This window comes from Piliocolobus tephrosceles, chromosome 9 (assembly GCF_002776525.5).
Source record: "Piliocolobus tephrosceles isolate RC106 chromosome 9, ASM277652v3, whole genome shotgun sequence".
NCBI lineage: Eukaryota > Metazoa > Chordata > Mammalia > Primates > Cercopithecidae > Piliocolobus > Piliocolobus tephrosceles.
Genome location: NC_045442.1, coordinates 31,086,493 through 31,110,476, shown reverse-complemented (window position 1 = coordinate 31,110,476; position 23,984 = coordinate 31,086,493). Strand labels below are relative to the sequence as shown.

The 23,984-nt window shown below is 45.7% G+C and overlaps 1 protein-coding gene and 1 pseudogene across 2 annotated transcripts in view; one reads left to right on the top strand and one right to left on the bottom strand.

The window, feature by feature from the left end:
• SUFU (SUFU negative regulator of hedgehog signaling) overlaps window positions 1-23,984 on the top strand; it is a 129,257-nt gene that overhangs the window by 53,846 nt on the left and 51,427 nt on the right. The gene's annotated exons all lie outside the window — the stretch shown is intronic.
• LOC113220183 lies at window positions 13,925-14,394 on the bottom strand (annotated as a pseudogene).

The following is a 23,984-nucleotide window of genomic DNA, read 5'->3' as shown; positions in this document are numbered from 1 at the left end:
AAAAAAAAAAAAAAAAAAAAAAATTAGCTGGGTGTGGTGGTATGCACTTGTGGTCTCAGCTACTTGGGAGACTGAGTTGGGATGATCATTTGAGCTCAGGAGGTGAAGGCTGCAGTTAGCTGTGATCATGCCACTGCACTCAGCGTGGGTGATAGAGCAAGACCCTGCCTGAAAAAAAAAAAAAAGAAAAGAAAATGGCAGAAACCCAACTCAAACTACCTTAAACAATGAGAGGGCCAGGCGGGGTGGCTCACACCTGTAATCCCAATACTTTGGGAGGCTGAGGCAGTGAGGCAGACAGATTGCTTGAGCCCAGGAGTTTGAGACCAGCCTGGGCAACATGGCGAAACCACATAGGCGTAGAGTAAAAAAACTGAAAAATTAGCCAGGCATGGTGTCATGCATCTGTAGTCCCAGCTATTCAGGAGGCTGAGGTAGGAGGATTACTTGAGCCAGGGAGGTCGAGGCTGCAGTGAGCCATGATCGCACAACTACACTCCACCCTGGACGACAGAGCAAGACCCTGTCTCAAAAAGAAACGAAAAACAAAAAAAAACCAGTAACAGACTTTATTGGCTCAGGTGACTGGGACAACAAGGGTTTCAGGTGTGGCTTTATCTGTATGTTCAAATGGGGTCCTCTGGGCTATGATGATAGCTATGACTCTGTATGTTGATCTTGTTCTGCAGACTGCCCATGTGCCACCACTGGGGAGATGAGCACCATCATTCCTAGTTTCAGTTTCTCTCAGTTTGTAGTCCCAGCAGGCACAGGGCTTTGTGCTTCTAACTTTGGTGTTTTTGTTTTTTCTTTACTGATTTTTTTTTTTTTTTTGATACAGTCTTGTTCTGTTGCCCAGGCATGACACAGTCCCGGCTCACTGCACCTCTGCCTCCTGAGTTCAAGCAGTTCTCCTGCCTCAGCCTCCCAAGTAGCTGGGACCACAGGTGTACACCAACATGCCTGGCTAATTTTTGTATTTTTAGTAGAGATACAGGATTTCACCATGTTGGCCAGGCTAGTCTTGAACTCCTGACTTCAGGTGATCCACCCGCCATGGCCTCCCAAAGTGTTGGGATTACAGGTGTGAGCCCCCACAACTGGCCTGTCTTTTTATTGATTTTTTGAGACAGGGTTCTTGCTTTGTCACCCAGGCTAGAGGCTAGAGTACGGTGGCACCTTTTTAGTTCACTGCAGCCTCCAATTTCTGGGCTCAAGTGATCTTCCCATTTCAGCCTCCTGAGTAGCTACGACTGTAGGTGCACACCACCACACTCAGCTAATTTTAAAATTTTTGTAGAGACAGGGTCTCTCTGTTGCCCAGGTTTTGGTCTTAAACTCCTGGGCTCAAGTGCTCTACCCACTTTGGTCACCCAAAGTGCTAGGATTACACATGTGAGCCACTGCGCCCAGCCAAGGCTTTAAACTGTGGACATTTCTACATCAATTCTGGGGTAGGACACAGATTAGTTCTGTCTGGACCATGTGACCACCTCGGTTGGTGGCAGTGGTCCAGATGGACCACCGGGATTTACGTTGAAAGTCTTCCCTCTGCTCTTCACTTCCAAGCACATGGAGTGGGAGGTAAGTCCTCTAAAGCAAAGGCTAACCACCAGCAGAATAGCACGGCTTTGCATAGGCAAAATTAGTTGCTGCCACAGAACTGTAGGGACTTCTCTTACCTCAGTAATCATCGTGTGCAGTTAACACTTGGAAGTCAGATTATTAGAGGAGGTGTCGATGGAGCGGGCACCTTCTGTTCTGTCTTGTATGTGTTCAGATGGTTTTGACTGCAAGTAATAGAACACCCTGACTAGAGTGGCCTAACAATAAGGGAACTTACCTTACATGGCAAGCCATCTGGAGGAGGGACAGTTCCAGGGTTGACTGGCATCTGTTCAGCGATATTGTCAAGGACCTGAGTTGTTCTTAACTTCTCTGCCTTCCTTAGCACTTGGCTTGTCTTTTTAAACTGGTTTCCTCATATTCCAGAGATGGCTGCCATAATCCTAGCATCCTGATCACCCTTGACAGAGTCTACAGGCAGTAAGAGAGACATTTCTGTTCTGTGTCCTTTAAAGATGAACCAAAACCTCCACAGAACCGCCCTCGTTGGTGTCCCCTTCGCATCTCATTGGCTAGTGTTAGGTCAAGGATGATATTGGCTGGGAATGGGCCTGGCTCCCAGAAGGGAATGGCCAGGAAAAGGAGAAAAACAAAATTGGGGTTCTGTTAGTAAGGAGGGGAATGCCCATCGGGTGGGCAAAACACTCCCACCTAAGAAGCCCCAGCCCTGCCTGGAATCAGAGGAACCTGACCTTGCATATTGGTCAGGACACTCGGCCTGGGAAGAGAATGTTCCAGTCATGAGGACAGGATGGCTGTCATTTCACCTGCTATGGCAGATTTACAAACAAATCTAGCCTGTGGCATGAGTCGTTTGGAAAGTTTTGCAATAAATGTATTAGTAACTTCACCAGTAGACACTTCCATGTCTGTCTGTCCTACTTTGCAGCCAGTTTTTCTTACTTCCCTGTTCCCTTTCATTTTATGATCAGCTTATTCTTCTCAGATTGCCAGTGACTGTTCCCCTGCCCCCCATCCTCTGGGTTTCATTAGAAGGAAACCATTCCCCAACTCAACAGGGCTTGATTTCTGAACTGTGCTTTAGAATTCTGCTGGAGAGGCTGTCTGCTCTCAGTTCTACCATTGGTAGGCCTTAACCACAAATTCCAAGGCAATTTCATTTGCGTTTTTAGGAAAAACATATCTCCCCAACCTTGTAACTGACACTGGAAATTGAAGTGCTTTCTCTTGCTGCTGTTTAATGGCAAGCTCATGACATGTGCTCAGTTGGCTCGATTTGTGAGTGGCTCGATTGCTGAGTGCTGGGATGGCACTGCATGAGTAGGGATCTCTCCCAGGCCATCAGAGCTCATGGCTGATCCAACCCTGTGGTACTGACAGACTCTAATGCTAACAGAGATTTTTGTTTTCACATTTTCTTTCCTTTCCCCTGTTTATAAAAGAAATACTTGCTCATTATAAAATTGAAACTTAGAAATCTAGAATCTGACACAGAAGGTGAAAGTCCTTCATAATTCATTCCCTCACAGAGAAAACTTTGGTGTTCCTCTTTCCAGGTTTTGTTTGCCATGCATATGTCTGGACAGAATTCACAGTATTTTGACCAGGCACAGTGGCTCACACCTGTAATCCCAGCACTTTGGGAGGCTGAGATGGGTGGATCACTTGAGGTCAGGAGTTCGAGACCAACCTGGCCAACATGATGAAACCCCATCTGTACTAAAAAATACAAAAATTAGCCGCGTATGGTGGCGCATGCCTGTAGTCCCAGCTACTTGGGAGGCTGAGGCACGAGAATTGCTTGAACCTGGGAGGCGGAGGTTGCAGTGAGCTGGGAGCACGCCACTGCACTCCAGCATGGGTGATATAGAGCAAGACTCAGTCTCAAAGAAAAGAACTTGCAGTATTTTATAAAAATGGACTATGCTTTTCATACTGTATTTCACCTTGCTTTTTTAACTTACTATCATTTGGACATCTTTCCATGTCAGGATGTTCTTTTTAACATGACTCTTTTTTAATGCCTACATATACTGTACTTTATTTAACTAGTCTTCTATTGTTAGACATTTGGGTCATTTCTAATTTTTTCCTTTCACAAAGCTGCAGTGAGCATCCTCGTCTATGTCCATCTTTGTATTCTTACCAAAGTATTTCTTCAGGATAAATTCCTTTAGGTGGGATCACTTAGCCAGGTGTGGAGAAATTAACCTTTACATGTTAATAACCATTGCTAAAGGATTTTTAAAGTGAGGAGGAATTAGATGAATGAATATGTTATTAAAATAATACTGTTGGGACCATTCAGTAAATGTTATCGTTATTTTCAACAAACAATAGAAGGATCATTATATAAAAGTGGTTGTTTTTGTTTGTGTGTTTTGTTTGAGACAGAGTCTTGCTCTGTTGCCCAGGCTGGAGTGCAGTGGTGTGATCTTGGCTCACTGCAAGCTCCACCTCCTCAGGTTCAAGTGATTCTCCTGCCTCAGCCTCCTGAGTAGCTGAGATTACAGGCATGAGCCACCGCACCGAGCCTAGTGTTTTTATAGCAACAAAATACTGAGTCCTTGAGAATAGGTCCCCCTTCTTAGTTAGGTTCCTTGGCCAGAGAGATTGGTTCATACACACTATGTGGCAGACATTTGGGGTTAGGAAAGATCAGCAAGCTTTTTTTTTTTAAGATGGGATCTCACTCTGTTGCTCAGACCGGAGTCCAGTGGTGCGATCATGGCTCACTGTAGCCTTGACTTGCTGAGCTCAGTTGATCCTCCTACCTCAGCTTCCCAAGTAGCTGGGACTACAGGTGCACGCCACCACACCCAGCTAATTTTTATATTTTTTGTGGAGACAGGATTTTGCCAGGTTGCCCAGGCTGGTCTTGAACTCCTGAGCTCAAGTGATCTGCCTGTGTTGGCCTCCCAAAGTGGAGAGATTATAGGTGTGACCCATTGCGCCCGGCTAGCAAACCTTCCTTATTACAGTGTGTTGCACAGTTTAGAGTTCCAGGAATCCATCCATCATGCTCCTCCTGTCTCTGAAGTTGGAAGTGCTGAGGGACACAGCCTGCCTCTGTAAGTCAGAGAGACTTTTCCGGATATTGACAGCAAGTCATGTTTTACATAAGGAACCTCAATGCACTGTAGAGTTTTCTTGGGGTTTTCCTCCTCTTGCCTTCCCAAAAGTTAACAGATGTGATTCAGTCTTTTCCTGTCGAGGCCCTTTTTTAAAACTTGCTTTTCTATGCCGGGCATGGTGGCTCACGCCTGTAATCCCAGCACTTTGGGAGGCCAAGGCGGGTGGATCACGAGGTCAAGAGATTAAGACCATCCTGGCCAACATGGTGAAACCCCATCTCTACTAAAAATATAAAAATTAGCTGGGTGTGGTGGCGTGCACCTGAGTCCCAGATGTCAGGAGGCTGAGGGAGGAGAATTGCTTGAACCTGGGAGGCAGAGGTTGCAGTGAGCCAAGATCGTGCCACTACACTCCAGCCTGGGCAACAGAGCGGGACTCCATCTCACACACACACACACAAACAACAACAACAAAAACTTCCTTTTCTATAGTTAAAAGTAAGTAAATGAAACAGTAGGTATTGGCCGGATGTGGTGGCTCAGGCCTGTAATCCCAGCACTTTGGGAGGCTGAAGCAGGTGGATCACTTGAGGCCAGGAGTTCAAGACCAGGCTGGGCAACATGGTGAAACCTCATCTCTACTGAAAATACAAAAATTAGCTGAGCATGATGGCGCATATCTGTAATCCCAGCTACTCGGGAGGCTGAGGCATGAGAATTGCTTGAACATAGGAGGCGGAGGTTGCAGTGAGCTGAGATCGCACCATTGCACTCTAGCCTGGGCGACAGAGTGAGACTCCGTCTCAAAAAAACAAAACAGTAGATGTTGAGCACCAGACTATCTTCGGTACTTAGCTTCTCTCATTTAACCTATGCGGTGGGTAGCCTGGTGAGGAACATACTGGTTGATATTGCCCCTTTTCAGATGAGGTGATAGGGAGGTGATGGACCCTGGAGAACTTCCTGCAGCTGCTGAGTGGCAAGAGCAAGCCTTCAGGGACAGCCTAACCAGCCTGCTCTGCGTGCTCCAGCCTCTCAGCCGCCAAGGGTCCATTTTAGATGAAGAGAGAGGATTTGGGGAAAAGGAACTTTTTCATCAGTTATATTTATTTTATTTAAGTGCCTGCTACATACCAGAGGCTCTGTCAAATGCTAGGTAAGCTATGTGGAACAAACTTTCCACTGCCTTTAGCTCGTAGAGACAGACATTGAAAAAATAAGCAAATAAATATTTGATTCCATAAGATCACTAAAAGGGAAAAATGAGGTACAGAAAGAAGGCTTATGTAGCTGGAGGGAGGTGAGGGAGAGGCGAGGGCTCAGGAAAAGCTAGAGGCCTGGCAGGGATAGGGAAGTGCTGGGCTTGAGGCAAGTAATGGTGCATTTGCCTCAATAGAGTCTTGATTCTAAGGGTAATGGAAAGCTATGAAAGCATGTTAAGGGCTGGGTGTGGTGGCTTATAGGTGTACTCCCAGATACTTGGGAGGCCGAGTGGGGAGGATAGATTGAGTCCAGGAGGTTGAGGCTACAGTGAGCCAGGATCATGCTACTGCACTCCAGCCTAGGCAACACAGCAAGACCCTGCCTCAAAAAACGAATAAAGAAAAAATGAAAGCATGTTAAGGAGGAAGGTGAAATGGCCAGTTTGGGGAGTGAAGTCCTTTTTTTTCCTTAAATTAAGATGTACTTGGATTTGAAGTATTTGAGACTCTAGCTGCATTTTGACAGTGACTCTTACATGGAAGGGACAGGGGCTGCTGCAGCAGTTGGAACGCAGGGTCCCTCAGGGTCATGGATACTTCTCAGCTCTGCCATTCCAGTCCCTGGGTCTTAAACTCAGCAGAATCCTGCCTCAAGCCTGCTGTATCCTGAGGCTCTTCAGCCTAAGAAAGGGACTCTGTGTCTTGGGGGTGTTAGCAGCCTCGGCATTGCTGTGCTCAGGAGTTCAAGACCAGCCTGGCCAACATAGTGAAACCCCATCTCTACTAAAAAATACAAAAAATAACCCAGGCATGGTGGCGGGCGCCTGTAGTCCCAGCTACTCGGGAGGCTGAGGCAGGAGGATCACTTGAACCCAGAAGGCGGAGGTTGCAGTGAGCCGAGATTGCCACTGCACTCCAGCCTGGGTGACAGAGCAACTCCGCCTCAAAAAAAAAAAAAAAAAATTATGTTATTTAAGAAGCATATTGCAAAAAAAAAAAAAGGAAACAGGCTTCTTTCTTTCTTTCTTTTTTTTTTTTTTTTGACAGAGTCTCGTTCTGTCGCCCAGGCTGGAGTGCAGTGGCGTGATCTCGGCACACTGCAACCTCTGCCTCTTGGGTTCATGCCATTCTCCTGCCTCAGCCTCCCTAGTAACTAGGATTAAAGGCTCTCGCCACCACCCCCAGCTAATTTTTTCTATTTTTAGTAGAGACAGGGTTTCTCCGTGTTAGCCAGGATGGTCTCCATCTCCTGACCTTGTGATCCGTCTGCCTCAGTCTCCCAAAGTGCTAGGATTACAGGCGTGAGCCTGGCCAAAACCTGTTAAGAAAAAAAAAGGCCAGGGCAGTGGCTCACGCCTATAATCCCAGCACTTTGGGAGGCCGAGGTGGATGGGTCACTTGAGGTCAGGAGTTCGAGACCAGCCTGGCCAACATGGTGAAACCCTGTCACTACTAAAAATACAAAAATTAGCTACATGTGGTGGCAGGCACCTATAATCCCACCCACTCGGGAGGCCGATGTAGGAGAATTGCTTGAACCCGGGAGGCACAGGTTGCAGTGAGCCGAGATGGCATGGGCAACAGAGCAAGACTTCATCTCAGAAAAAAAAAAAAATTCAGTCATAGTTATCTTTTTTTTTCTTTTCTGATAATAAAACCCATGCTCTATGCAAAAAAAAATGTCAAAATGGCAAGAAAGTAAGTACAAAAAGGAAAATATGAATGACATATAACTCCATCACCCTAAGATGGCCTTTGGTGAATATTTTCACATGTGTCTGCCAGTGATCTATGTGGGCATGTACATATTGTTAACAGAATTGAAATCCAACTGTATAAAGTGTTGCAATCTGTTTTTTTTCTTTTTCTTTCTTTCTTTCTTTTTTGAGACAAGGTCTCACTCTGTCACCTAGGCTGGAGTGTAGTGGCACAATCTTGGTTCATGCAAACGCTGACTCCCCAGATGGGGGTCAGGTGATCCTCTAACATCAGCTTCCCAAGTAGTTAGGAAGGACTGCAGATGCATACTACCGTGCCTGGCTAAGTTTTGTAATTTTTGTAGAGATAGGGTTTTGCCATGTTGCCAAGACTGGTTTTGAACTCCTGGGCTCAAGCAATCGACCCAAATTTGGCCCAGCCAAATTTTTCTTTTCTTTTTTTTTCTTTTCTTTTTTTTTCTTTTTCTTGAGACAGGATCTGGTTCTGTTACCCAGGCTGGAGTGTAGTGGTGCAATCACGGCTCACTGCAACCTCCACCTCCTTGGGCTTAGGTGATCCTCCCACCTTGGCCACCTGACTATTTGGAGCTACAGGTGCACACCACCATGCCTGGCTAATTTTTCCATTTCTTGTAGAGCTGGGGTTTCCCCCATGTTGCTCAGGCTGGTCTCGAACTCCTGGACTCAAGCTGTCTGCCTGCCTCAGCCTCCCACATTTTTGGGATTACAGGCTTGAGCCACCATGCCTGGCCATATGACTGAATTTTTAAAAGAACTTCTCAGAAACTGGGGACAGTGAGTCCTGAGAAGCAATCTAGGCCACAAGTGCAGGTGTGGTCAGGTTACCACTTTAAGGTATGCTCTCTGGTACTGAGGAGAATGTGTTTATTGGAACAGCTTTGGATGAGATACAGTGATCTGCTTTCTTACTCAGTTTCTTCATAGCTCTCAGTGGAAAATGAATGGCACCCCTAAGCCAGACACAGTACTGCTTGGGCTTCCCTGGGAGTGGGTCTCCACCACCAGGCCTGTCTTCTTGCCTTGCTGGGGAGACATGAGGACAAGCTTGTTGTTTGGGTTATTTCTAGGACTCAAGGACCAGGAGAACAGAATGGCCCTGCCTCGAGAGTTCTGATGAGGTTCAAGCAGCATTTCTGACTCCTCACAGAGCCCTCTCTCCGGACAGATGACAGTTGGAGCTTGAGCCAGGGGAGGAAGAGGAAAGGGAGGGAATTAGAGTGCTTTTAAAGAGGGATTGTAGCACACCCAGGCAGTGGATTGTTGTTTTGCTGGCATGCAGCAGGTAGACTCTGAAACAGCAGTGGGAGGGAGTCCTTCTCTGCCTTGTCCTGCTTGGCCCAGTGGAAGCTGCGTACGTGGGGCACTGTGCCAGGCAGGGAACGCATCTCCGGGAGAGGCTGCAGCCCAGTATCTCCTAGCCCCAGGCCTAGCTCCAGCAGCCTGTGTTTGACTTTGAAGATTTAGGGAGAATAGGACACTGTCAACCTCCTGGGCCAACTGGGCATGTCTAGGGCCTCCTGTATTGAGTACCGTGGTGACCTGAACACAGGAAAGCCTTTGTCCTTTGCTTCTCTTCACTGGGCTACTCACATCACACATTCATTGTTTTCTGTCCTTGGCTGGTACACTTTTATTCCCCCAAACAAATATAACATTATTGTCTTCCTAATTACAAAAAGGACATTAAAAAATTCCAGACAACACTGAAAACATGAAGAAACCATGTCACACAACAGAACAATGGGCAGAGTGGAGTTTCATTTTTACTTAAAAAAAAGAAAAAAGTTTGACTTTGATTATACATGCTCAAAAGAAAGTCTTAAAGATTGCATATCAGATGTTCACAGCAAATGTTAATAGCTGAGAAATGAGACTGATGGGAAGAGATTTTCATGTTTTACTTTATACATTTCTTTGTTGACTTTCTTATAAAAAGCTTATGTTACTTTGTAACTTAAATATATGTTGAAAACAAAAATAAACGTGCTTCTGAGATGGCCATTTTCATTTGGTTATCATCCTTCTAGATATGTCTCTATACATAAAATAGGCATTTTTACTAAGTACTGTATATATTAACATGCTTTCTTCACAGAGCATCATGTCATAGAAGTCTTTCTAGCTAAGTAACTATACCTCAGCTGGGCACAGTGGCTCACGCCTGTAATCCCAGCATTTTGGGAGGCCGAGGCAGGCGGATCACCTGAGGACAGGAGTTCGAGACCAGCCTGGCCAACATGGTGAAACCCTGTCTCTACTAAAAATACAAAAATTAGCTGGGTGAGTTGGCGGGCGCCTGTAATCTCAGCTACTCGGAAGACCGAGGCAGGAGAATCACTTGAACCCGGGAGGCGGAGGTTGCAGTGAGCCAAGATTGTACCGTTGCACTCCAGCCTGGGTGAGAAGAGTGAAACTGTCTCAAAAAAAATATATATATATATATATATGTGTGTGTGTGTGTGTGTGTGTGTGTGTGTGTGTCTCCATAGCAGTGCTTGTAATGGTTGTATGGCATTTCATTGTATGCTACTAACATAACAGGCCCCTCTAGGATAAATAGAGCCCTCTGGATGAACTTGCAGATAGTTTCCAGTTTTCCCTATTTTAAACAACACTATAAGGTGGTTGTCCATATATGAACATCTTGGCAACCGCATCCAGTTATCTCAGGATCAATTTCTAAAGTGGGATTGTGGTCACAAGGTCCACAGATTTTACAGTTTGGCACATATGCCCAGCTGTCCTCCTTGAAGGTGATTCCACTAGGCAGGATGGCCCCTGCCATGGCCGCTACTGTGTTCTCACCTGTAGTCATGGCCATTTGGCAATACAGGCACTGAAGAAGCACTGTGTAGTCTTTCATTCCGTAAAACAAGACACAGTACTCTTCCCACTTTTGGTAGCTTTAAGGCAGGCCGTATTCCAACATTAAGGAAGTTCTTTGAGGCTGGAGGCCCACAGGCTACTCAGACTCTGTGGCTCGCGGAAAGCCCTGCAGTACCTGAGTTCACCCTCACAACTCAGTCCCTTCTCCATCTCTCCAAGCAGGAAGAAATGTCCTGGAAGAGTCTGACCTGAACACCAAAAGGGTTCACTAATGATTTATTGCTACCTCTTCCTATAATCAAATCACCCAAAATCGGTTATCTGTAACCCCCTTCCTGTGTCTGATTGGTAGGGAAACTTTGAAATTTGGGCAGGTACATAGACAGCTGAGGGGCTGGTCTTTACACAGATACTCAGAGGTAAGTGCCTGCCTCATGGCCTGTCTCTGACCCAACAGCCCCTTTTGGGTGCCACATTCAACAAGGGACTTAAACCAATCACAGTGTATCCAGAGAATGGTGGCTTTCAAACTGGCAAAACCTTTCAAAACTGTCCATCTATGAGGAATGGCTATAAAAGTGAGGTAACTGAAAACATTCTAGTTTGAAGACGAAAAGACTTTGAGATGGAATATGTAGGGAGTCGAACTATGACCTACAACAGGAATTTAAAAATAGTTGAGGTCTTACCATATGGAAAAGGGATTTGACTTTTTGTTACTCAGAATAGAGAGCTAGAAAGCTGTTAACTCTTCATTGGGATGTAGAAGAATTTCCTAATGTGGATAGGCGCTGGGAGGCAGTAAACTCACCATCCCTGAACTTTTTCTAGTAGTCTGGGCAGTTGCTGGCCCAGGCGCTTGTAGAGGGGATTTAAGCGCTGGGTGTGGAATTGGTGATTTGGGAATCTAGACTGCCAAACCCAGAGACCATTTATTTGCTTACTTACTTACTTACTTATTTATTTATTGAGACGAAGTCTTGCTCTGTCGCCCAGGCTGGAGTGCAGTGGCGCAATCTCGACTCACTGCAACCTGCATCTCCCAGGTTCAAGCGATTCTCTTGCCTCAGCCTCCTGAGTACCTGGGACTACAGGCACATGCCACCACGCCAGGCTAATTTTTGTATTTTTTAGTAGAGATGGCGTTTCACCATGTTGACCAGGCTGGTCTCGAACTCCTGACTTCGTGATCCGCCTGCCTCAGCCTCCCAAAGGAGACCATTTATTAATGCTGAGTTTTTTTGGTTTTTTTGTATGTTTGTTTGTTTTCTAATTGGTATTTTTGTGACCCTTTCTTCTGTGCTCCAGTCTGGTTTCTTGCAAACAAGTCCTTCCTCCTTCGTCGTCTCAATGCTTCCCAGGTGCTCCACGTCTGACCCAGCTGGGTGACTTCTGAGAACATCCATAAGTACTCTAGCTGTGCTTCTTGGTGTAAACTAAGGCAGGAAGAAGGGAGTTGGTTTCCTAAGCTGAAAATTAGAATCATGGCTCCTCGAAGAAATCATCTGCTCTTCTATGTGGGTGGATTCTATGTCTGTGTCTCAGTTCTACTGGATCCTTCTGTCTTCATTCCTTTTTGTGTAAATAGTGGCCGTGTTTTCTCGTGGTCAAATCTTTCAAATGAATAGCAACTGCTTAATTTGTACAGTATTTTCAGTACACAAGGCAATTTTTACATATTTTGTTTTCTTAGATTCTTAAAAAAAAAAAAAAACCCTTCAAGGTATACAGTAGATCATCACATCATGTTTTGGTAGGTGAAAAAATAGATGCAGAGAAGTTAAGTGGCTTCTTCAAGGTTACACAGTAAGAAAATTGTATCAGAGAGTAAAGCTAAGAGAGGAGACTCTTAACTACAGGATCTGATTTTGTCTTGGACAGGAGGGTATACATAATACATTTTGGGTGACTGTTTGCACCCATGACTTGGTAGAAGAAAAATAGTGCTAATAAGTAACGCTTTCACCTTACACTAAGATGGCCAGTGACTGAGCTAAAGAGAAGTTAGTGTTTCATTAATTTATCTTTTTTTGGGTTGCTGGGGATGAGGCCAATCAAAATTCTCTCTGGGTTAAAAGTTGATGTTTAAGCAGGCCGGGCACGGTGGCTTATGCCTGTAATCCCAGCACTTTGGGAGGCTGAGGTGGGCGGATCACTTGAGGCCAGAATTTCAAGACCAGCTGGGGCAACATGCCAAAACCTGGTCTCTATTTAAAAAAAAAAAAAACAAAACAAATCCAGCCAACCAACAAACAAACAAAAAAGTAGCCAGGCATGGTAGTGCACACCTGTAATTCTAGTTATTTGGGGACGGAGGCAGGAGAATCATTTGAACCTGTCTCAGAGGTTGCAGTGAGCCAAGACTGCCCCACTGCACTCTAGCCTGGTGACAGAGCGAGACTCTGTTTCAAAAAAACAAAAAAAAAATTGATGGCTTAAAACCCAGTTTCTGTGTGTCTCGAGTTTGGGCACAGCTTATCTCTAGTCCTTTACTCAGGGCCTTGCAAGGCTACAATTAAGGTGTTTTACCAGGCTGCATTCTTTTATTTTCTTTTTTTCCATGTTCATATTACAGGCTGCATTCTTATTTGAGGCTCCCCTGGGGAAGAATATGCCTCCAAGTTCCCTCAGGTTGTTGACAGAATTCCTTTCCTTGCAACTTTAGGATTCAAGGCAGCTTGCTGCTTCAAAGCAGCAATGGAGGAAGCGTCTGACCTTTGTGTAGGGGCACAGTTCCCTTTTAAAGGGCTTTTACCTGTTTCAGTCAAGTCCACCCAGGAGAATCTCCTTTTTTTTTTTTTTTTTTTTTTTTGAGATGGAGTTTCATTCTTGTTGCCCAGGCTGGAGTGCAGTGGCATGATCTTGGCTCTTTGCATCCTCTGCCTCCCAGATTCAAGCCATTCTCCTGCCTCAGCCTCCCGAGTAGCTAGGATTACAGGCACCAGCCACTACGCCCAGATAATTTTTTGTTTGTTTGTTTTTAGTAGAGACAAGGTTTCACATGTTGATCAGGCTGATCTTGAACTCCTGACCTCAGGTGATCGTCCACCTTGGCCTCCCAAAGTGCTGGGATTACAGGTGTGAGCTGCGACTGGCCTCTCCCCATTTTTTTGTTTGTTTGTTTGTTTTGTTTTGTTTTGGTTTTGAGACAGTCTCACCCCAGTGTCCGGGCCGGAGTGCAGTGGCGCCATCTTGGCTCACTGCAGCCTCTGCCACCCGGGTTCAAACAATTCTCCTGCCTCAACCTCCTGAGTAGCTGGGATAACAGGCGCCTGCCACTGCACCCTGCTACTTTTTGTGTTTTTAGTACAGATGGGGTTTCACTATCTTGGTCAGGCTGGTCTTGAACTCCTGACCTCCTGATCCACCCTCCTTGGCCTCCCAAAGTGCTGGGATTACAGATGTGAGCCACCACGCCCAGCCTTTTTTTTTTTTTTTTTTTTTTCAATGGTGAAAAGATACTACATATATTTAGAATTAGCCAGCTGGACTCAGTTTAGATGATCCCAGTTTTGTTGGCAACATCCAAAGCATCGTAATCAGGAGCCAGCTAAACATATGCCTTCTTCTCTCCACCAGGCTGAATCAGGGTGTTGACCTTGGCCACGTCAGGGTCATAGAGCTTCTTCACAGCCTGTTTGATCTGGTGCTTGTTGGCTTTAACATCCACAATGAACACAAGTGTGTTGTTGTCTTCTGTCTTCCTCATGGCAGACTCAGTGGTCAGTGGAAACTTGATGATAGCATACTGGTCAAGCTTGTTCTCCAGCGGGTGGTCTTCTGAGGGTACTTGGGCTGCCTTCGGAATCGCAGTGTCTTGGGACACCGGAAGGTAGGTGATGTGCAGATCTTCTCTTTTTTTGTACTGTGGACACCTTTCAACACTGCCTTCTTGGCCTTCAAAGCCTTTGCTTTGGCTTCAGCTTTAGGAGAAGCAGGAGCTTCCTTCTTTGCTTTCGGCGCCATCTTGTGAAAAAGGCCTCCCTTTTAATTAACACAAAATCATTTACTTTGGCCTCACAGCCATTAGAATGGCTAATACCAAAAAAAAAACAGAAAATATTATGTTAGCAAGCATGTGAAGAAATTGGCACCCTTGTACACTGTTGATAGGAATGTAAAATGGTGCAGCTGCTGTGGAAAATGGTCTGGTGGTTCTTCAGAAAGTTCAAAATGGAATTACTGTATGATCCAGCAATCTCACCTCTGGGTATGTATCCAAAAGAATTGAAAGCAGGGACTTGAACAGATATTTGTGCACCAGTTTTCCTAGCATCCAAAAAGTGGAAGTAACTCAAGTGTCCATCAACAGATGAATGGGTAAACAAAGTATGGTATATACATGTAATGGAATATTACTCAGCCTTAATAAAAGGAAGGAAATTCTGCCACATGCTACATGCTACAACATGGATGAACCCAGAAGACATTATGGCAAGTGAAATAAGCCAGACACAAAACAAATATTGTATGATTCCACTTATATAAGGTACTTAGAGTAGTTAGGTTCATAGAGACAGAAGGCAGAATGGTGGTTTCCAGGGGTTGGATGCAGTGGAATGGGGAGTTATTGTTTACTGGGTATAGAGTTTCAGTTGGGGAAGATAAAAAAAAGTCCTGGAAATGGAAGGTTGTTGTGGTTGCACAACAATATGAATGTACTTAATGCCACTTAAAAATGATTAAAATGGTGAATTTTATGTTGATGTATTTTACTACAACTAAAACTGAAAAAAAAATTACTAAAGTGATTTGGGACGTTAATTTACATCTTTAAAATATCTTTACTTTTGCCATATTCTTTTAGCAAGAAGCATGTTATAGGTCTCGCCTACACTTAGGGGAGAGTATTAGACAGGGCTTGAGTACCAAGGGGATAGGGACCATGGGGTCACCTTAGAGTCTGCCTGCCACATTTCCTAAAACTCAGAAGCAAAATAAAACAAGTGAAATTCACAGCATACCAAATCGGTGTCATAATAATACACAGATACCTTTTTTTTTTTTTTTTTGAGACGGAGTCTCGCTCTGTCGCCCAGGCTGAAGTGGAGTGGCGCGATCTCTGCTCACTGCAAGCTCCGCCGCCTCCCAGGTTCACACCATTCTCCTGCCTCAGCTTCCCGAGAAGCTGGGACTACAGGCGCCCGCCACCACGCCCGGCTATTTTTTTGTGTGTGTTTTTAGTAGAGACGGGGTTTCACTGTTTGCCAGGATGGTCTCAATATCCTGACCTCGTGATCCGCCCACCTCGGCCTCCCAAAGTGCTGGAATTACAGGTGTGAGCCACCGCGCCCAGCCAACAATACACAGATATCTTAAAATACAGTAATTTGGCTGTATATCTCTAATATATACACAAAGACAGAAAAAACTGTTTTCAGTAATCATGTTGTTAATAAAAATATTGATATTATTCTGAAACTAGTATATGGATATAATAGGATAAAGCAAATAAGTAATGTTAGAAAGCAAGATGTTCAGCATAAGATTAGAAAGATACAAATATATGGCCAGGCGTTGTGGCTCACATCTGTAGTGCCAACTATTTGAGAGGCTAAGACAGGAAGATTGCTTGAGCCCAGGAATTTGAGCTATGATTGTGCCACTACACTGTAGCCTGCATGACACAGTGAGACCTTGTCTTTAAAACAATAATAAAGTAAATAAAAGATACAAATATAAAATCAAATAAGTTAAAATGTTATATTCTTAAATTTGGATTCTAATTAGCAAGATGAACAAAAGATGTTTTCTCTTTCTTTAAAAAAAAAAGTATTTTATCTTTGTCACTAAAAAAGCCTTGAAACAGTGTAATCTGTTTCACTGAAACAGATTACAGTGGCTCACACCTGTAATCCCAGCACTTTGGGAGGTCGAGGCGGGCAGATCATGAGGTCAGGAGTTCAAGACCAGCCAGGCCAATGTGGTGAAACCCTGTCTGTACTAAAAATACAAAAAATTAGTCGGGCGTGGTGGCATGCGCCTGTAGTCCTAGCTACTCAGAAGGCTGAGGCAGGGGAATTGCTTGAACCCGGGAGGCGGAGGTTGTAGTGAGCTGAGATCATGCCACTGTACTCCAGCCTGGGCAACAAAACAAGACTCTGTCTCCAAAAAAAAAAAATATATATATATATATATATTAGGCTTGGTGGTGCACCTGTAGTCTTAGCTACTTGGGAAGCTGGGGTGGAAGGTTTGCTTGAGCCCAGGTGGTTGAGGCTGCAGTGAGCAATAATGGTGCCACCACGCTCCAGCCTGGGAAACAGAGCAAGACCCTTGTCTCAAATTTTTTTAAAAAGCTAGCCTGGTTGAAAATGCCAGTGGTGCCATTTTAGTTGCCAGCCAAGGATGGCTCCTAATGTTCTAGTCCATTTTCTGCTGCTTATAACAGAATATCTGAAACTGGTAATTTATGAAGAAAAGGAATTTATTTCTTACAGTTATGGAGGCTGAGAAATCCAAGGTTAAAGGGCCCCATCTGATGAGGGCCTTCTTGCTGTTGAGGAGTCCCTGCAGAGTCCCAGGGACATCACATGGCAAGGGGGCTGAACTTACTAGCTCAAGTCTCTCTTCTTATAAACCCACCAGTTTCCACCCCCATTGCCCACCTCTGTGATAATCTATTAACTTATTAATCTATATATGAGGGGAGGGCCCTCATGACCCAGTCACCTCTTAAAGGCCCCACATCTCGATACTGCCAGGTTGAAGATTGAGTTTCAACATGCCTTTTGAGGGAGGCAGACATTCAAATCATACGACCTAGCTTCCTGGCATGTCCAGATTAGTGCCACTGCATTTGGAGTGATGCCACATAGTCAGTGTGATGGCTGCTGGTGCCACAGAGCAGGGGGGTCAAGGAGGAGGATCATCTTTCCAACATTAAGTATATAAATAATACACAAATAAATATCAGAATTTTTTTTTTTTTTGGCAACAGGGTCTCTGTTGGCCAGGCTGGAGTGTAGTGGCGTGATCTTGGCTCACTGCAGCCTCAACCTCCCAGGCTCAAGTGATCCTCCCACCTTAGCCTCTGAGTGGCTGGGTCTGCAGGCACATGCCACCACACCCTGCTAATTTTTCTGTGTTTTTTGGCAGAGATGGGGTCTTGCTATGTGGCTCAGGCTGGTCTCGAAGTTCTGGACTGAAGTGATCCACCCACCTCAGCCTCCCAAAGTGCTGGGATTACAGGCATGAGGTACTGCGCCCGACCTCAGATGTTAAAAACTTAGACTATACAGATAAAGTCAAAGTTCTATGTGACCATCCCACCCAATCTCAGGACCCTTGCTAAAGGAACCCTCTTTATCCATTTGGTATGAGTCCTTGCAGCTTGCCAGATTTTTTTCTATGTATTCACCTTCTTCTAGGTACCTATGAAATGATTTGGGTTTCTATGGGGTTTTTTTCCTTTCTTTCTTTCTTTCTGTTTTTTTTTTTTTTTTTTTTTGGACTTTCTGGAAAATTTTTTTTTTCTTTCTTTTTTTTTATTATTATACTTTAAGTTCTAGGGTACATGTGCACAATGTGCAGGTTTGTTATATATGTATACATGTGCCATGTTGGTGTGCTGCACCCATTAACTTGTCATTTACATTAGGTACATCTCCTAATGCTATCCCTCCGCCATCACCCCTCCCCACAATAGGCCCCTGTGTGTGATGTTCCCCTTCCTGTGTCCAAGTGATTTCATTGTTCAATTCCCACCTATGAACGAGAACATGCAGGGTTTGGTTTTCTGTTCTTGCGATAGTTTGCTGAGAATGATGGTTTCCAGCTGCATGCATGTCCCTACAAAGGACACAGACTTATCCTTTTTTATGGCTGCATAGTATTTAATGTAAATGAAACTGTACTGCCCTTCATAATTGGATTTTTCAGTTGACAGTATGTCTTGAAGATCTTTATTTAATTTTTTATACTCTTGCCTGTGATTCTGTTGTATGAATAAACCATAATTTAACTATTCCCCTGGTGATGCACCTTTAGGTTGTTGCCATTTTTCCATTATTACAAACAGTGCACAGATGCAGTGACCATCCTTATTCATTCCTCCTTGTGACATGTTTTGCTCTAGGGTAGATATTTATAAATAGAATGATTGGGTCAAAGGAAAAGTACCTTTTATATTAATAGATTCTGCCATTTGGTCCTTCAAGGTGACCATATTAGTTTATAGGTCCCTGGCAACTAAATATTTTGTTTTGTTTTGCAGTGACAGGGTCTTGTTCTGTTGCCCAGGCTGGAGTGCAATGATATAATTACAGCTTATTGTAACCTCGAACACTTTGGCTCAAATGATCCTCCAGTATCAGTCTGCCAGGTAGCTGTGGGACTGCAAGTGTGCGCCACCATGCCTGGCTAATGTTTAAAATTTTTTTTGTAGAGACAGGGTCTCACTGTGTTGCCCAGGCTGGTCTTGAACTCCTGGTCCGAAGTGACCTTCCTGCCTCAGCCTCCCAAATCTGGGAGATTGCAGGTGTGAATCACTGCACCCAGTCTAAATGGGTTTTCATTCTAGATTTAACTGGTCTCTTCAGGAAGAAGATGGGAGGAGTAGAAGCATGTGCTGGATTTTTTTTTTTTTTTTTTTTTTGAGATGGAGTCTCGCCTTGTTGCCCAGTCTGGAGTGCAATGGCACGATCTTGGCTCACTGCAACCTCTGCCTCCCAGGTTCAAACGATTCTCCTGCCTCAGCCTCCTGAGTATCTGGGATTATAGGCACCCACCACCACGCCCAGCTAATTTTTGTGTTTTTAGTGGAGACAGGGTTTCACCATGTTGGCCAGGCTGGTCTTGGATTTTAAAGCTTCAAAGGATTTCCTGGGATTTTTTTTTTCTTTTTTCTGGAAATGGGGTCTCACGTCTTATTCTGTCACCCAGGAGTACAGTGGTGTGATCATGGGTCACTGCAACCTCCATCTCCCAGGGCTTAAGTGATCCTCCCACTTCAGCCTCCCAGGTAGCTGGGACCACAGGCATATGCCACCACACCTGGCTAAATGTTGTATTTTTTGCAGAAACAAGGGTTTTGCCATGTTGCCAAGGATGGTGTCAAACTCCTGTGCTCAAGTGATCCACCTACCTCAGCCTCCCAAAGTGCTAGGATTACAGGCATGAGCCACTGCACCCAGCCCTCCTGGCATTCTTTGGTTGAAACGTATATAGGACTACGAGTTTAAAACCTCCTTAGTCCCTTTGGCTTTAAGAACAAAGAGGCCGGTGGCTCACGGCTGTAATCCCAGCACTTTGGGAGGCCAAGGCAGGCGGATCACGAGGTCAGGAGATCGAGACCATCCTGGCTAACGTGATGAAACCCCGTCTCTACTAAAAATTAAAAAAAAAAATTAGCTGGGCGTGGTGGCAGGCGACTGTAGTCCCAGCTACTCAGGAGGCTGAGGCAGGAGAATGGCGTGAACCCAGGAGGCGGAGCTCACAGTGAGCCGAGATCGTGCCACTGCACTTCAGCCTGGGCAACAGAGGAAGACTCCGTCTCAAAAAAAAAATACAAATAAAAAAAATAAATAAAGCACGATGGCTCATGCCTGTAATTCCAGCACTTTGGGAGGCCGAGGTGGGAGGATCATTTGAGGTTAGGAGTTCAAGACCAGCCTGGTCAACATGGTGAAACCCCATCTCTATTAAAAATACAAAAATTAGTCAGGGTGCAGTGGCTCCCACCTGTAACCCCAGCACTTTGGGAGGCCGAGGCGGGTAGATCACAAGGTCAAGAGATGGAGACCATCCTGGCCAACATGGTGAAACCCTGTCTCTACTAAAAGTATAAACATTAGCTGGACATGGTGGCACGTGCCTATAGTCCCAGGTACTCGGTAGGCTGAGGCAGGAGAACCGCTTGAACCCATGAGGCAGAGGTTGCCGTGAGCTGAGATCATGTCACTGCACTCCAGCCTGGAGACAGAACAAGACTCCATCTCAAAAAAAAAAAAAAAAAGAAAAATTAGCTGGACATGGTGGTGCACACTTGTAATCCCAGCTGCTCGGGAGGCTGAGGCATGAGACTTGCCTGAACCTGGGAGGTAGAGGTTGCAGTGAACTGAGATGGCACCGCTGCACTCCAGTTTGGGCGACAGAGTGAGACTCTGTCTCAAAGGAAAAAAAAAAAAAAGAACAAAGAGGCTTGGGCTCTGCCTTGTGTGTAGGTGGCAGGCCCTCGTGCTGGTGAAGGAGAGAGGAACAAGGGCAGGTCTTGCCCAGTTACAAGCCTGTGGGCAGAATATTCTGCCTTCTCATGCTGACAGGTGTCTAAACAGATGGAGCTGCTTAAAAAGAAAAGTTTAAAGCATCTGCTAGATTAGGACTCCAGGCTCTCTCTAAGGGGTAAACAAGGACCTGTGTTCTTTGCAGGTGGGCATAGCATATATGGGTGAGTAAATGAGGTTTGACTAGTGACAGCTACAAGCTGTGGCCAGATGAACCCTCCTGAGCTCTGTGGGCACTCAGGGTCCTCACCCTCACTGTGGGGAGAATGAGGCTGTCTGCTGTGTGCCCTGCCCATGTGGGCACAGGGTGAGTGTCAGGTCCACAGTCTATCTCCAGCGAAGCCACATCAGTCTAGTTCTGAAAGTTTGCAGCCCCCTTGACTCGCTTTGGGGTGAAAGTCTGCAGGGCCTCTGGCAGCCCGCCAGCCTCCCACCTCCCCTGCTGTGACCTGTATTCCAGTTTACTGAGCATCTCTGCTTATAAAGGGATTTTCCTTACACTTCACTGTTTGCCTTTATGATTGCGGCTTTGAGGGAGAGGAAGGAAACTGAAGAGCAGGAGGTTCTGGAGAAAATGCATAGGGAAGCAGTTTTGAGTCTCCTTTGGCTAGCTGTGCAATTCCTTTGATTCCAGGCAAAACCTGGAAGGAATAGCCTTTACATTTCCTTTCAGTTTTGCAAGAGCAAATATGTCTTCTCTCAGTCTTCTTTATTTAATCAAGTGGGACTGCGTATTCATTTCCCGGCTCCATGTCTTGCAACCACATTTAGCCAAATTAATATCAGACAGAGCTAGCTGAGGGAAGCTCTCAAACCAAACACTCAAATGAATTTTTCAAGTGATTAAACTGCATCCAGAACTTTGAAAAGGTAGGTGGGTGAGGGTAGGGGTTAATTCTTGCTTCTACCACATGACTAGATTTGGAAACTCTACAACTGGTCACCATCTGCACTATTTGACCAGTTATGAAGAACTTTACCTTCTAGCCCCAAGAGCTCCTCAACTACAGGTGGTACGGAGAATCTGTTTTGGGTCTCCTCTCCCCCCCACCCCCACCCCACAGTTTGTTTGCTTTGTTGTTTTTTCTTTCTTAAAGAGTTTCTGTCTTGCCCTTTCTTTGGAGTTTGATTGGAAGCCCTGCAGAGGGGTTGTTGAACAGTCAGCCATGTTCCTGGGATTATCCTTCCTTAGGAGCATCTGTCTGCTGTACACTGTGTGGGGAGAAAGGCAGGGGTGCCAAATTCTGTTGGTTTGTAACAAATTGTAGCTTCTGAGCTGGGGAGTATCCCATCTTTTCCTCTCCTTGCAGGAGGTCCACTGTTAAAGGGGAATTACCCAGGACATGTTTATTTATTTATTTTTTGCTCCTAGGCTGTTTATACATCATTGCATTCAACTTCTGTCCCAGTTCCTAGTGTGGGCCTTATCTCAAGACTCTGATGCAAGGTTTCTGTCCTAGTTCCTAGTGTGGGGCCTGCGTCACAACTCTACTGTAAGGTTCTTTGGCTTTGGCTTGGGGAGGGGGCGTGGAGCCAGGTAGGCGGGGAAGTGGAGGGAGGTGCTCACTCTCAGCTTTATTTGGATTCCTGGAGGGCAAGAGTTGCTGTTACCAGGAAAAGTCAGTGTTGATCAGCCAAGAAGAGGATCTGCTGCCTTCCTTTGGTGGGTGGGTGCTGTTAGGTTGAGGGAGAATTTGCCTGCAGGAGGCTCTGTGTCTTCGTGAGGGCAGTGCCCTCTGTACAGTGCCTGGAGTTACCGCTCCCTAAAATGAGGGTGGCATTGTGCAAGTGTGCTAAGGGCTCCAGAAATGTCATTTGTGGTTGTGCTACACCCCGTGGCCTAAAACTCTGTAGGCTCCTCATTTCTGGAAATAGACTAGGCACACATATCCCTATTCTCCTCCTCTCTGGTCTAGAAATTAGGCTTGGGCTGGGCGTGATGGCTCACACTTGTAATCCCGGCACTTTGGGAGGCCAAGACAGGTGGATCACTTGAGGTCAGGAGTTCAAGACTAGCCTGGCCAACATGGCAAAACCCCATCTCTACTAAATACAAAAATTAGCTGGGTGTGGTGGCGTGCACCTGTGGTCCCAGCTACTTGGGAGGCTGAGGCACGAGAATCGGTTGAACCCAGGAGGTGGAGGTTGCAGTGAGCCGAGATTGTGTCATTGCACTCTAGCCTGGGCAACAGAGAGAGACTGTGTCTCAAAAAAAAAAAAGAAGAAGGAGAAGGAGAAGAAGAAAGAGAAGAAGGGGAAGAAGAAGAAGAAAAGAAAGAAAGAAGAAATTAGGCATGGGTTTTAGAAATTAGGATGAGCTTACGGAGAGATCCAGTGGGGGCAGTGGGCAGACTGAGTGGCCCCCATTAGGAGCACGTGGGCTGGGCAGAAGCCAACAGGACTAACTTTGAACTTTACTTCCTTCACTGCCTCAGCCAGAGATGTTTTGTTCAGCAAAACCTCCAGATTTTCTCCTCCTCTCACTGGGGAGTCATGAAGCTCCCAGGCCTGTGTGGACCTGTAGTTCTGCCCCCATAAATATATTTCTGCTCATGGGCCTTCTGTTGACTTGAGAAGGAAGTGTCTTCCAATCTCAGAGGAAGCCTTCTCTGGGCCCAGCTCCGCTGCGCAGCCCACCATGGCCGCAGCAGTAGCAGCTTGAGCCTTCTCAGGAAGGAGGGCGGGTTAGTCAGTTGCCAGAGTCTCCCCACAGGTCTCAGCTTCATCCTGGGACTTCCAGATATGGAGTGTAGGCTAACTGAAGCTTTCCTCCTCAGCAGTCAGTGTCACTGGGGACGTGTCTGGCACATCTGACATTTTGGGAAAGAACTGCTAAGCCCCCCTAGGACCAGCTCTGGGTGTTCACAGAAGACACTTAAGCCCTGGTTATCAGAATGACTTGTGAACACCAAAAATGCAAGAGGAGTGGAGATTTTTTCTTGAGAGACTATGATGGCTGTGCCTTTGTCAAATATTTGACCTCCAACTTGACAGACCTGAGTCTGCCAGCCCGCTTTGGGTCACCTGCCATTTTCCTGCTCTCTCAAAAACACCTCTTGCAGACCAGCCACTCCTGTGTCACCTGGCATAGTCCGGCTGCATTTCCTGCCTTTGTTCTCTGTCCCTGGAAAGCATGGAATCATCTCAGAGCACGCAGAAAAGCACCTGGAGAAAAGGGGCATTTGGCTTCACGGTGCCAAGCTTCACGCTCCTGGGCTCCCAAAGGGAACATGAGCCTCCTCTCCACAGACCAAGCATGTTAATTCTGACCCTGGGGTGGGGCATTAGTTTCCAGGCTATTATGTAGAACATCACGGGGGCCTGTACTTTTGC